We start from the raw sequence: 10,907 nt of genomic DNA on the forward strand, positions 1-10,907 counted from the left end.
AGCTCCAAACAGGAACCCAGGAATAAATCTGAATTCTCCCATCAGCTCCCAAACAGGATCCTGGGAATAAATCTGAATTCTCACCCCAGCTCCAAACCTGATCCCAGGAATAAATCTGAATTATCAATCCCAGTTTTAAACAGGATCCCAGGAATAAATCTGAATTTTCACCCCCAGCTCCAAACAGGATCATGGGAATAAATCTGAATTCTCAATCCCAGTTTCAAACAGGATCCCAGGAATAAATCTGAATTTTTCCCCTCAGCTCCAAACAGGATCCTGGGAATAAATCTGAATTCTCACCTCAGCTCCAAAGAGGATCACAGGAATAAATTGGAATTCTCGCTGTCCTGGGACCAAACAGGATCCCAGGAATGAATTTGAACTCTCAGCCCCTGTTCAAAACAGGATCCTGGGAATAAATCTGACTTTTCCCATCAGCTCCCAAACAGGATCCCAGGAATAAATCTGAATTCTCCCATCAGCTCCCAAACAGGATCCCAGGAATAAATCTGAATTCTCCCCTCAGCTCCAAACAGGATCCCGGGAATAAATCTGAATTCTCACCCCAGCTCCAAAGAGGATCATGGGAGTAAATTGGAATTCTCACTCTCCTGGAACCAAACAGGATCCCAGGAATAAATCTGAATTCTCAATCCGAGTTTCAAACAGGATCTCAGAAATAAATCTGAATTTTCCCCTTCAGCTCCAAACATGATCAAGAGAATAAATCTGAATTTTTTCCTCAGCTCCAAACAGAATCCCAGGAATAAATCTGAGTTCTCACTGTCCTGGGACCAAAGAGGGTCCTGGGAATAAATCTGAATTCTCAATCCCAGTTTCAAACAGGATCCCAGGAATGAATCTGAATTCTCCCATCAGCTCCCAAACAGGATCCCGGGAATAAATCTGAATTCTCACCCAGCTCCAAAAAGGATCCCAGGAATAAATCTGAATTTTCCCCTTCAGCTCCAAACAGGATCCCAGGAATGAATCTGAATTCTCCCATCAGCTCCCAAACAGGATCCCAGGAATAAATCTGAATTCTCCCATCAGCTCCCAAACAGGATCCTGGGAATAAATCTGAATTCTCAATCCCAGCTTCAAACAGGATCCCAGGAATAAATCTGAATTCTCCCCTCAGCTCCAAACAGGATCCCGGGAATAAATCTGAATTCTCACCCCAGCTCCAAAGAGGATCATGGGAGTAAATTGGAATTCTCACTCTCCTGGAACCAAACAGGATCCCAGGAATAAATCTGAATTCTCAATCCGAGTTTCAAACAGGATCCCAGAAATAAATCTGAATTTTCCCCTTCAGCTCCAAACATGATCAAGAGAATAAATCTGATTTTTTTCCTCAGCTCCAAACAGAATCCCAGGAATAAATCTGAGTTCTCACTGTCCTGGGACCAAAGAGGATCCTGGGAATAAATTTGAATTCTCAATCCCAGTTTCAAACAGGATCCCAGGAATGAATCTGAATTCTCCCATCAGCTCCCAAACAGGATCCCAGGAATAAATCTGAATTTTCCCCTTCAGCTCCAAACATGATCAAGAGAATAAATCTGAAATTTTCCTTCAGCTCCAAACATGATCCTGGGAATAAATCTGAATTCTCAACTCCTGTTTCAAGCAGGATCACAAGAATAAATCTGAGTTCTCAGCCCCAGCTCCCAATAGGATCCCAGGAATGAATTGGAATTCTCCCCTCACCTGCAGCCAAATCTGGAGCTGCATCCCAAGGCAGCTTCCAGCCCCTGGGAAAACCCAATCCAGCCACCCTGGAGCTCCCAGCACACAAAGAGAGGAGATTTCAGCTCAGGAAAAAACAAACCAGGAAGAATGAGAGACCCCACATCCCAAAATCCCAGCAGTTTTCCTGCTGGGAGCAGGGAGGATGATGGGAATTCCAGAGCTGAGGAAGAGCAGATCTCACCCTGGTGGGTCCCATCCCTCCCTCAAGATCCTCTGGCCAGGAGCTAAACGGGCCAAAAAGGTCAAGGACAGAGGAAAAGGGAAAACCAGGAGCCTCCAGGCTGAGCGGGAACACACGGGCTTGGGATGGAGAAAAATTCCAGGGAATCCCAGCCCCACCTGGCTGCAGGTGAGGCCAGAGGATCGGCAGAGCCTCGACAGCTGCTAAAAGAGATTTAAATCATCCCTCAGCTCCCAGGTGCTCAAATATCCAGGGGTTTAGAGTTGGGAGAGGAGGAATTTCGCTCTTCCCTGCAGGGAAATCACCTGAGTGATGTTCCCCCAGGAATTAACTGCTTCCTGCCCAAAAATAGCCACAAATTCTCCTCCCCTTCAGATCATTTTTGCCTCTCCAGGGTGATTCCAGTTTTAGGGATTGGTGCTGATCCCAGGCTTGAGAGCAGCACTCACAGACTCAGGCTTAACAGCTGAGCCTAATTAAACCCTGGAGCTGGCACAGCCCTGAATGGCTCGTTAGGGACCTGAATGGGCTTAATTGCAATTGGAGCCGCATTCAGCACGGGATCCACTCCTGGCAATCAGGAGGGCTTTGTGCAGCTCCAACACAATTCCTGACAGGATTGGGGCTCCCAAAAATGCTGCAGGGTGAGGAGTTCTGGTTTGAACCCGGGTCCTGAGGGGTTTAACCCTGCAGGGGTTGGGAAGAGGTGGAGATGTGGCACTTGGGGACACCCGACAGCAGCAGCACCTGGAGCAAATCCAGAGGAACCCGTGGGGTTGGAGCCAGGCTGGGAGAGCTGGGAATGTTCCCCTGGAGAGGAGAAGGCTCCAGGGAGAGCTTCCAGCACATTCCAGGGCCTGCAGGGGCTCCAGGAGAGCTGCAGAGGGACTGGGGACAAGGCCTGCAGGGACAGGAGCCAGGGAATGGCTCCCAGTGCCAGAGGGCAGGCATGGATGGGATCTGGGCAATGAGGAATTCCTGCCTGGGCTGGAACTGCCAGAGCAGCTGGGGCTGCCCCTGCATCCCTGCAGTGTCCCAGGCCAGGCTGGACACTGGGATGGAGCAGCCTGGGACACTGGGAGGTGGCCCTGGCCATAAATGTTGGGATGGGTGACTTTTCCCCATGGATGTGGGCTCGGGCCGTGTGGAATTTTCCTGCTGGGCTCTTGACAGGTGTGATGGGAACACCTGGAGCTGAACCATTCCGTGCTTTTATTCCCAAAGCCTGGAGCCAAACAGGCTCCATCAAAGGCTCGGGGAGGGGGTGGAGAACAAAACGAGTTCTTTAATTGTCAAACAAAAATAAAAACCCAAACCAAACCAACAACCCAGGAGGGGAGAACACCAAACTCGGGCCAGATGGAAACCACAAAAATAAACGAATAAACTGTGCTGATGGAAATCTGGGAGGTTTCCAAGGCAGGCTCCTCAGCTCCTGGAGCAGTCAGGAATATTTGGGGGCAGGCAATCCATGGGAGCAAGGCAAAGAGGAGCACTCACACGTCCCGGAATGCCAACCCCTCTGCAGAGGGAAGGGTTTCCATCTGCTGGAATCCTGGCTTGATACTGAGCCAAACACCCTGAAACCACCCCGAAACCATCCAAAACCACCCGAAACAATCCCAAAGCCACCCCAAAACCGCCAAAAACAGCCCAAAACCATCTCAAACAACCCCAAAACCATCTCAAAAAAACCTCCCCAAAGCCACCCCAAAAAAGCCCCAAAATCATCCCAAATCACCCCAAAACCATCCCAAAACAGCCCAAAAAAAACCCCAAAACATCTCAAAAACACCTCAACCACCCCAAAACCACCCCCAAAACCACCCCCAAAACTCCCCAAAAACATCCAAAACACCTCAAAAACCACCCCAAAGCCACCCAAAACGTCCCCAAAACACCCCAAAACCACCCCAAAACACCCCAAAACCACCCCAAAAACATCCAAAAACATCCAAAAACATCCAAAAAACCACCCCAAAACCATCTCAAAATCTTCTCAAAACACCCCAAACCACCCCAAAACCACCCCAAAACCACCCCAAAACCTCCCCAAAACCACCCCAAAAACATCCAAAACCACCCCAAAATCCCAGGCTGGATTTGAGGAAAAATTCCTTCACTGACAGAGTTGTCAGGAACTGGGAGAGGTTTTCCAGGAAATGGTGGAATCTCCATGCCTGGAAGTGCCCAAAACCCAACTGGATGTGACACTTGCCAGCGTGGTTTGGGATATTCAGGGATGGACTTGGCGATCCTGGAGATTCTTCCAACCAAAATCCTGCCATGGTTCCACGGTTTGGGTTGGTAAAATCTGGGAGAAAAGCTTGGGAATGCTGGCTGGGCATGGTGGCAGGATCCAAAGGGAGATTAAACACTAAATGAGATCCCCGATTCCCAAATTTTCCAAACCCACCACGTCCTGCAGCCAACTGAAATGGAAGTTTGGTTCCATGAGGTTTGGGAAGAGCTCAAATTCCCAAATTTTCCAAACTAAAATTTGGTTCCATGAAGTCAGGATGAGCTCAAATTCCCAAATTTTCCAAACCAAAATTGTGTTCCATGAGGTTGGGAAGAGCTCGAATTCCCAAATTTTCCACACGGAAGTTTTATTCCATGAGCTTGGGAAGAGCACGAATTCCCAAATTTTCCAAACTTAAGTTTGGTTCCACGAGCTCAGGAAGAGCTTGAATTCCCAAATTCTCAGAACTAAAGTTGGGTTCCATGAGCTTGGGAAGAGCATGAATTCCCAAATTTTCCAAACCCTCCAGGAAGTCAGGAAGCGCTCAAATTCCCAAATTTTCCAAACAAAAATTTTGTTCCATGAGATCAGGAAGAGCTCAAATTCCCAAATTTTCCAAACCCTCCACATCCTGCAGTGCTCTGAAATGGAAGTTTGGTTCCATGAGCTCGGGAAGAGCTCAAATTCCCAAATTTTCCAAACTAGACCTTGCTTCCATGAGATCGGGAAGAGCTCGAATTCCCAAATTTTCCAAACCCCTCCACATCCTGCAGTGAACTGAAACTAAAGTTTTGTTCCATGAGGTTGGGAAGAGCTCAAATTCCCAAATTTTCCAAACTAAAGTTGGGTTCCATGAGGTTGGGAAGAGTTCGAATTCCCAAATTTTCCACACTGAAGTTTTATTCCATGAGCTTGGGAAGAGCACGAATTCCCAAATTTTCCAAACCCTCCAGGAAGTCAGGAAGCGCTCAAATTCCCAAATTTTCCAAACTAAAGTTGGGTTCCTTGAGATTGGGAAGAGCTCGAATTCCTGAATTTTCCAAACCCTCCACATCCTGCAGTGAACTGAAACTAAAGTTTTGTTCCATGAGGACAGAAAGAACTCAAATTCCCAAATTTTCCAAACTAGACCTTGCTTCCATGAGGTTGGGAAGAGCTCGAATTCCCAAATTTTCCAAACCCCTCCACATCCTGCAGTGCTCTGAAATGGAAATTTGATTTCGTGAGGTCGGGAAGGGCTTGAATTCCAAAATGTGGGAGGCAAAAGCAGAAAAAATTGGAGAAAAATTTAAAAAAAAAACCCAAAGAGACAAAGCCCAGAGGAAAACCTTTTTAGGGATGGTTCCCTTGGATCCCACCGAAGGCCGAAATTCCAAATCCAAACATCCTTGGATACAGATGGCTCTGATTCAATTTGTGGCCAAAAAGAAAGGAAAAAAAAGAACATTAAAAAATTATAAAAATTCTCTTTTCCTCCTCTTTGCAGGTTTTTAGGGAATTTTGCTGGCAAAGATTCCCATCAATCAATCAATCAATCAATCAATCAGCTCTGGAGACCAATCAGATCCAGGGAGGTTTTCCAAAGCTCGGCACCTTGGAGCTTTTCCAGCTCCTTTGCAGGGATGTCAAATTTAACAACCTTCAGGAATGAGGAGGAGGAGGAGGAAGGGGGAGAGGGCTTAAAACAACAACAAAAAAATGGAGATATTTCGAATTTTCCCCCCGAAATGGGCCTGGAGTTTTCAGGCTTTGCTGTTTTTGACGAGTTCCAACACCCACAGCTGGAGGAGAAAGGAGAAATTTGGAATTCAGCCCTCCAAAAAGGAAAAAAAAAAACCCAAAAAAACTTGGCAGAGGAAAATAAAAGGAATTAAGAAATTGGGGGGATTTAAAATTTGATGAAAAGAAGGAGACTGGAAGTTTGGGCTAAGGGAAAAACTCAGGAGTGGAAAAAAAAAATCTCCTGGGTGTCATGGAAAATGAAATGTTTGGGATAGCAGGAATTTCTCCTCTCCCTCCAGAGAAACAGGGATAATTTCTGGAATGCTGAGCTCAGGAAAGCTCCAAAAATGAGGCAGATTTTAGCAAATAACTGGAATTGCTGGGGAAAAATTCTCTGGGAAAAATCCCTCCCTGCTGAGGAGGGAGCAGCAGGAAAAGCTGGTGGAGCTGGAAGTTTTTCATGGGATAATTAATCCCAAAAACATGGAAATTTAATGAGAGGAGACTCAGCCCTCCTAAAAATATCTCTTTTGGTTATTTTGGTTATTTACAAGTGACAGAACACAAAAAAGGGGAATTTAAAGCCAAAACCCCAAAATCTTCCAAGGAAAGGAAGGAAAACTCCTCCAGCTGCAGAATTCCAAATGTGGAAGTGGGGCTGAACCTCTGGAATTCCTGCTGGGCACATTCCCAAAAAAAGGGGAAGGAGCTGAGAGGGGAAGTTTTGGAGCTGAGGGATTTGATGGGATAAATAATCCCAAGAATGGGAAAATTTAAGGGGAGGAGACTCAGCCCTTCAAAAGCTCCTCAAAATATCTCTTTTGGTTATTTTAGTCATTTTTAAGTGATAGAACACAAAAAAGGGGAATTTAAAGCCAAAACCCCAAAATCTTCCAAGGAAAGGAAGGAAAACTCCTCCAGCTGCAGAATTCCAGGAGCTGGGGCATTTCCAGTGGAAGTGGGGCTGAACCTCTGGAATTCCTGCTGGGCACATTCCCAAAAAAGGGAAGGAGCTGAGGGGGAAGTTTTGGAGCTGAGGGCTCAGGACAGGAGGTGTCTGTCCCAGCAGGCTCCGGCTTGGATCACTTTGGGATTCAAGCCCCAAAAAGGATTTAATTTCCCCCATAAATACTCAGCCCTGCCACAGCAAAAAAAAAAAAACGTGGGGAGAATCCCAAATCCCAGGATCTGTTCCATGTTTTCCCGTCATGATGGGGCTGAGTCTCTGTAACTGCCCCAGGAACAGAGATAACTGCCCCAGGAACAGAGATAACTGCCCCAAGAACAGAGATAACTGCCCCAGGAACAGAGATAACTGCCCCAGGGACAGAGATAACTGCCCCAGGAACAGAGATAACTGCCCCAGAGAACAGAGATAACTGCCCCAGGAACAGAGATAACTGCCCCAGGGACAGAGATAACTGCCCCAGAGAACAGAGATAACTGCCCCAGTGAACAGAGATAACTGCCCAGGAACAGAGATAACTGCCCCAGAGAACAGAGATAACTGCCCCAGAGACAGAGATAACTGCCCCAGTGACAGAGATAACTGCCCCAGGGACAGAGATAACTGCCCCAGAGAACAGAGATAACTGCTCCAGAGAACAGAGATAACTGCCCCAGGGACAGAGATAACTGCCCCAGGAACAGAGATAACTGCCCCAGGAACAGAGATAACTGCCCCAGGAACAGAGATAACTGCCCCAGGAACAGAGATAACTGCCCCATGAACAGAGATAACTGCCCCAGGAACAGAGATAACTGCCCCAGGGACAGAGATAACTGCCCCAGGAACAGAGATAACTGCCCCAGGAACAGAGATAACTGCCCCAGTGAACAGAGATAACTGCCCCAGTGAACAGAGATAACTGCCCCAGTGACAGAGATAACTGCCCCAGGGACAGAGATAACTGCCCCAGGAACAGAGATAACTGCCCCAGGAACAGAGATAACTGCCCCAGTGAACAGAGATAACTGCCCCAGTGAACAGAGATAACTGCCCCAGGGACAGAGATAACTGCCCCAGGGACAGAGATAACTGCCCCAGGGACAGAGATAACTGCACCAGGGACAGAGATAACTGCCCCAGGGACAGAGATAACTGCCCCAGGGACAGAGATAACTGCCCCAGAGAACAGAGATAACTGCCCCAGTGAACAGAGATAACTGCCCCAAGAAAGAGATAACTGCCCCAGAGAACAGAGATAACTGCCCCAGGGACAGAGATAACTGCCCCAGGGACAGAGATAACTGCCCCAGTGACAGAGATAACTGCCCCAGGGACAGAGATAACTGCCCCAGTGACAGAGATAACTGCCCCAGGGAACAGAGATAACTGCCCCAGGAACAGAGATAACTGCCCCAGGAACAGAGATAACTGCCCCAGAGAACAGAGATAACTGCCCCAGGAACAGAGATAACTGCCCCAGAGACAGAGATAACTGCCCCAGGAACAGAGATAACTGCCCCAGGAACAGAGATAACTGCCCCAGGGACAGAGATAACTGCCCCAGGGACAGAGATAACTGCCCCAGGGGCAGAGATAACTGCCCCAGTGACAGAGATAACTGCCCCAGGAACAGAGATAACTGCCCCAGGGACAGAGATAACTGCCCCAGGGACAGAGATAACTGCCCCAGGGACAGAGATAACTGCCCCAGGGACAGAGATAACTGCCCCAGGGACAGAGATAACCCCAAAGAATTATTTCCTGTCAGGACCCCCAAGCCAAACTCCCTGGATTGTCCCTCAGGAGGCTCCAAACCCCCAGATTTTGGTATGATTGCATCAAGGGTTTCTCCCTGCAGGCAAAAAAAACTCGAGATATCCAAAAATTTCGAGCTTTTGTTGCTTCATTTCTCAGGTTTTCAAGTCCTGATCTCGCACCAACCTCTGTTTCCAGCCCCCAGGTAAAAATTTGAGACCAGTTTGGAGTCAGAGAGCTCAAAAAGTCTCAAAGGGAGGGGGAAAAAAGGGAAATTCTGGCATTTTCAGCCTGTCTGGAGCAGCTCTGAGCAGCAGAGGAGCTGCCAAGGTTTGTTCACATTCCTGGAGGGGCTGGGAGTCAGGAGAACGCAGCCAGCTCTTCATTCCTGGGCTGAGGTGGGATTTGTTCACGGGATTTCACACCGGTGGAATTCGGAGGTGAGAGGAGAGATGAGGTCCTGATCCGGACAGAAAAAACGGGTGGGAAAGGAAGGATCACTGTCATGAGTAAAAAAAGAATTACCTGTTTTTTTTTTAAAGAGAAGGAGCTGCAGGGTTTGGAGTTGGGCTGGGAGCTGATCGCTGGCCAGGAGTTCTTTGGTTGGTTAAATGTTTAACTCACCTGTTGAGCATCCACATTTAACCCTCTATTGTGGAGAATTCTCTTTTTCAGCACCAGCCTTGCCTGCTGCCAGGAGGATGGTGGGGAGGGAGTGGGATATTTGCATCTCAGGAGACATGGAAATTTATCTCCAAACTCAGACTGCACTGGGACAAAACCTTCACCAAATCCTGGAAAATCCCCCAAAAGGGACGAGCCAGAGCAGAACTGAGAGGTCAGGGTGGTGTTTGGACAGCGAGGGCTGAAGCTGGCAGAGACGCTGAGAACCTCGGTCACTCCTTGTTGTAATGAGTAAAAAAGTTACCTGTTTTTTTTTTTTAAGAGAAGGAGCTGCAGAGTTTGGAGTTGGGCTGGAGCTGATCGCTGGCCAGGAGTTCCTTTGTTGGTTAAATGTTGTAATCACCTGTTGAGAATCCACATTTAACCCTCTATTGTGGAGAATTCTCTTTTTCAGCACCAGCCTTGCCTGCTGCCAGGAGGATGACACCCCCAGGATGGTGGGGAAGGAGGGGGATATTTGCATCTCAGGAGACATGGAAATTTATCTCCAAACCCAGACTGCACTGGGACAAAACCTTCACCAAATCCTGGAAAATCCCCCAAAAGGGACGAGCCAGAGCAGAACTGAGAGGTCAGGGCGGTGTTTGGACAGCGAGGTCTAAAGCTGGCAGAGACGCTGAGAACCTCGGTCACTCCTCACTGTCATGACTAAAAAAAGAATTACCTGTTTTTTTAAGAGAAGGAGCTGCAGGGTTTGGAGTTGGGCTGGGAGCTGATCGCTGGCCAGGAGTTCCTTTGTTGGTTAAATGTTGTAATCACCTGTTGAGAATCCACATTTAACCCTCTATTGTGGAGAATTTTTGTTTTTCAGCACCACCCTTGCCTGCTGCCAGGAGGATGGTGGGGAAGGAGGGGATATTTGCATCTCAGGAGACATGGAAATTTATCTCCAAACCCAGACTGCACTGGGACAAAACCTTCACCAAATCCTGGAAAATCCCCCAAAAGAGACGAGCCAGAGCAGAACTGAGAGGTCAGGGCAGTGTTTGGACAGCGAGGTCTAAAGCTGGCAGAGACGCTGAGAACGTCGGTCACTCCTCGCCCTGACTAAAACGATGCCAGTCGGACCCAGGACCCCCTGGACCACCAACAACCCTAACTAGAACTCTGGATATACCCCCACTGCTTTTGGGAGGACAAGACTTTTGCCTCTATTTTTGGGAGATAAAGCTGCACATTCCTCTTCTTCCAAATCACTCCTGGGAGCGGCGGCAGGAGCCCGTGGACCTGCTAAAACCCCCAAACTGATCTGATCACTGTTAATAAAGGCAATTAAAAAGAAAACAACTCCTGCCCTTTATATTGCAATCTGCAGGATGGAATTCCCACTTTGGAGTCGGTGTGGTTTCTGCTGATCACAGGGGGTGTGGCAGAGGGTCTTGAGGGGATGGCACGGAACTGCAGGACTGGAAATTCCATCTGTGACAAACGCCAGTCACTTGCTGTTAAAATCTTGAAAGTTTATTTGTGACATTGTTCACAGGGGTCCCAGGATGAGGGAAGAGATGGGAAAGCTGACTCCATGCTCAGAAGGCTGATTTATTATTTTATGATCTATATTATATTAAAACTGCACCAAAAGAACAGAAGGAAGGATTCCATCAGAAGGCTGGCTG

This window comes from Serinus canaria, chromosome 1A, assembly GCF_022539315.1.
Source record: "Serinus canaria isolate serCan28SL12 chromosome 1A, serCan2020, whole genome shotgun sequence".
Classification (NCBI taxonomy): Eukaryota; Metazoa; Chordata; class Aves; order Passeriformes; family Fringillidae; genus Serinus; species Serinus canaria.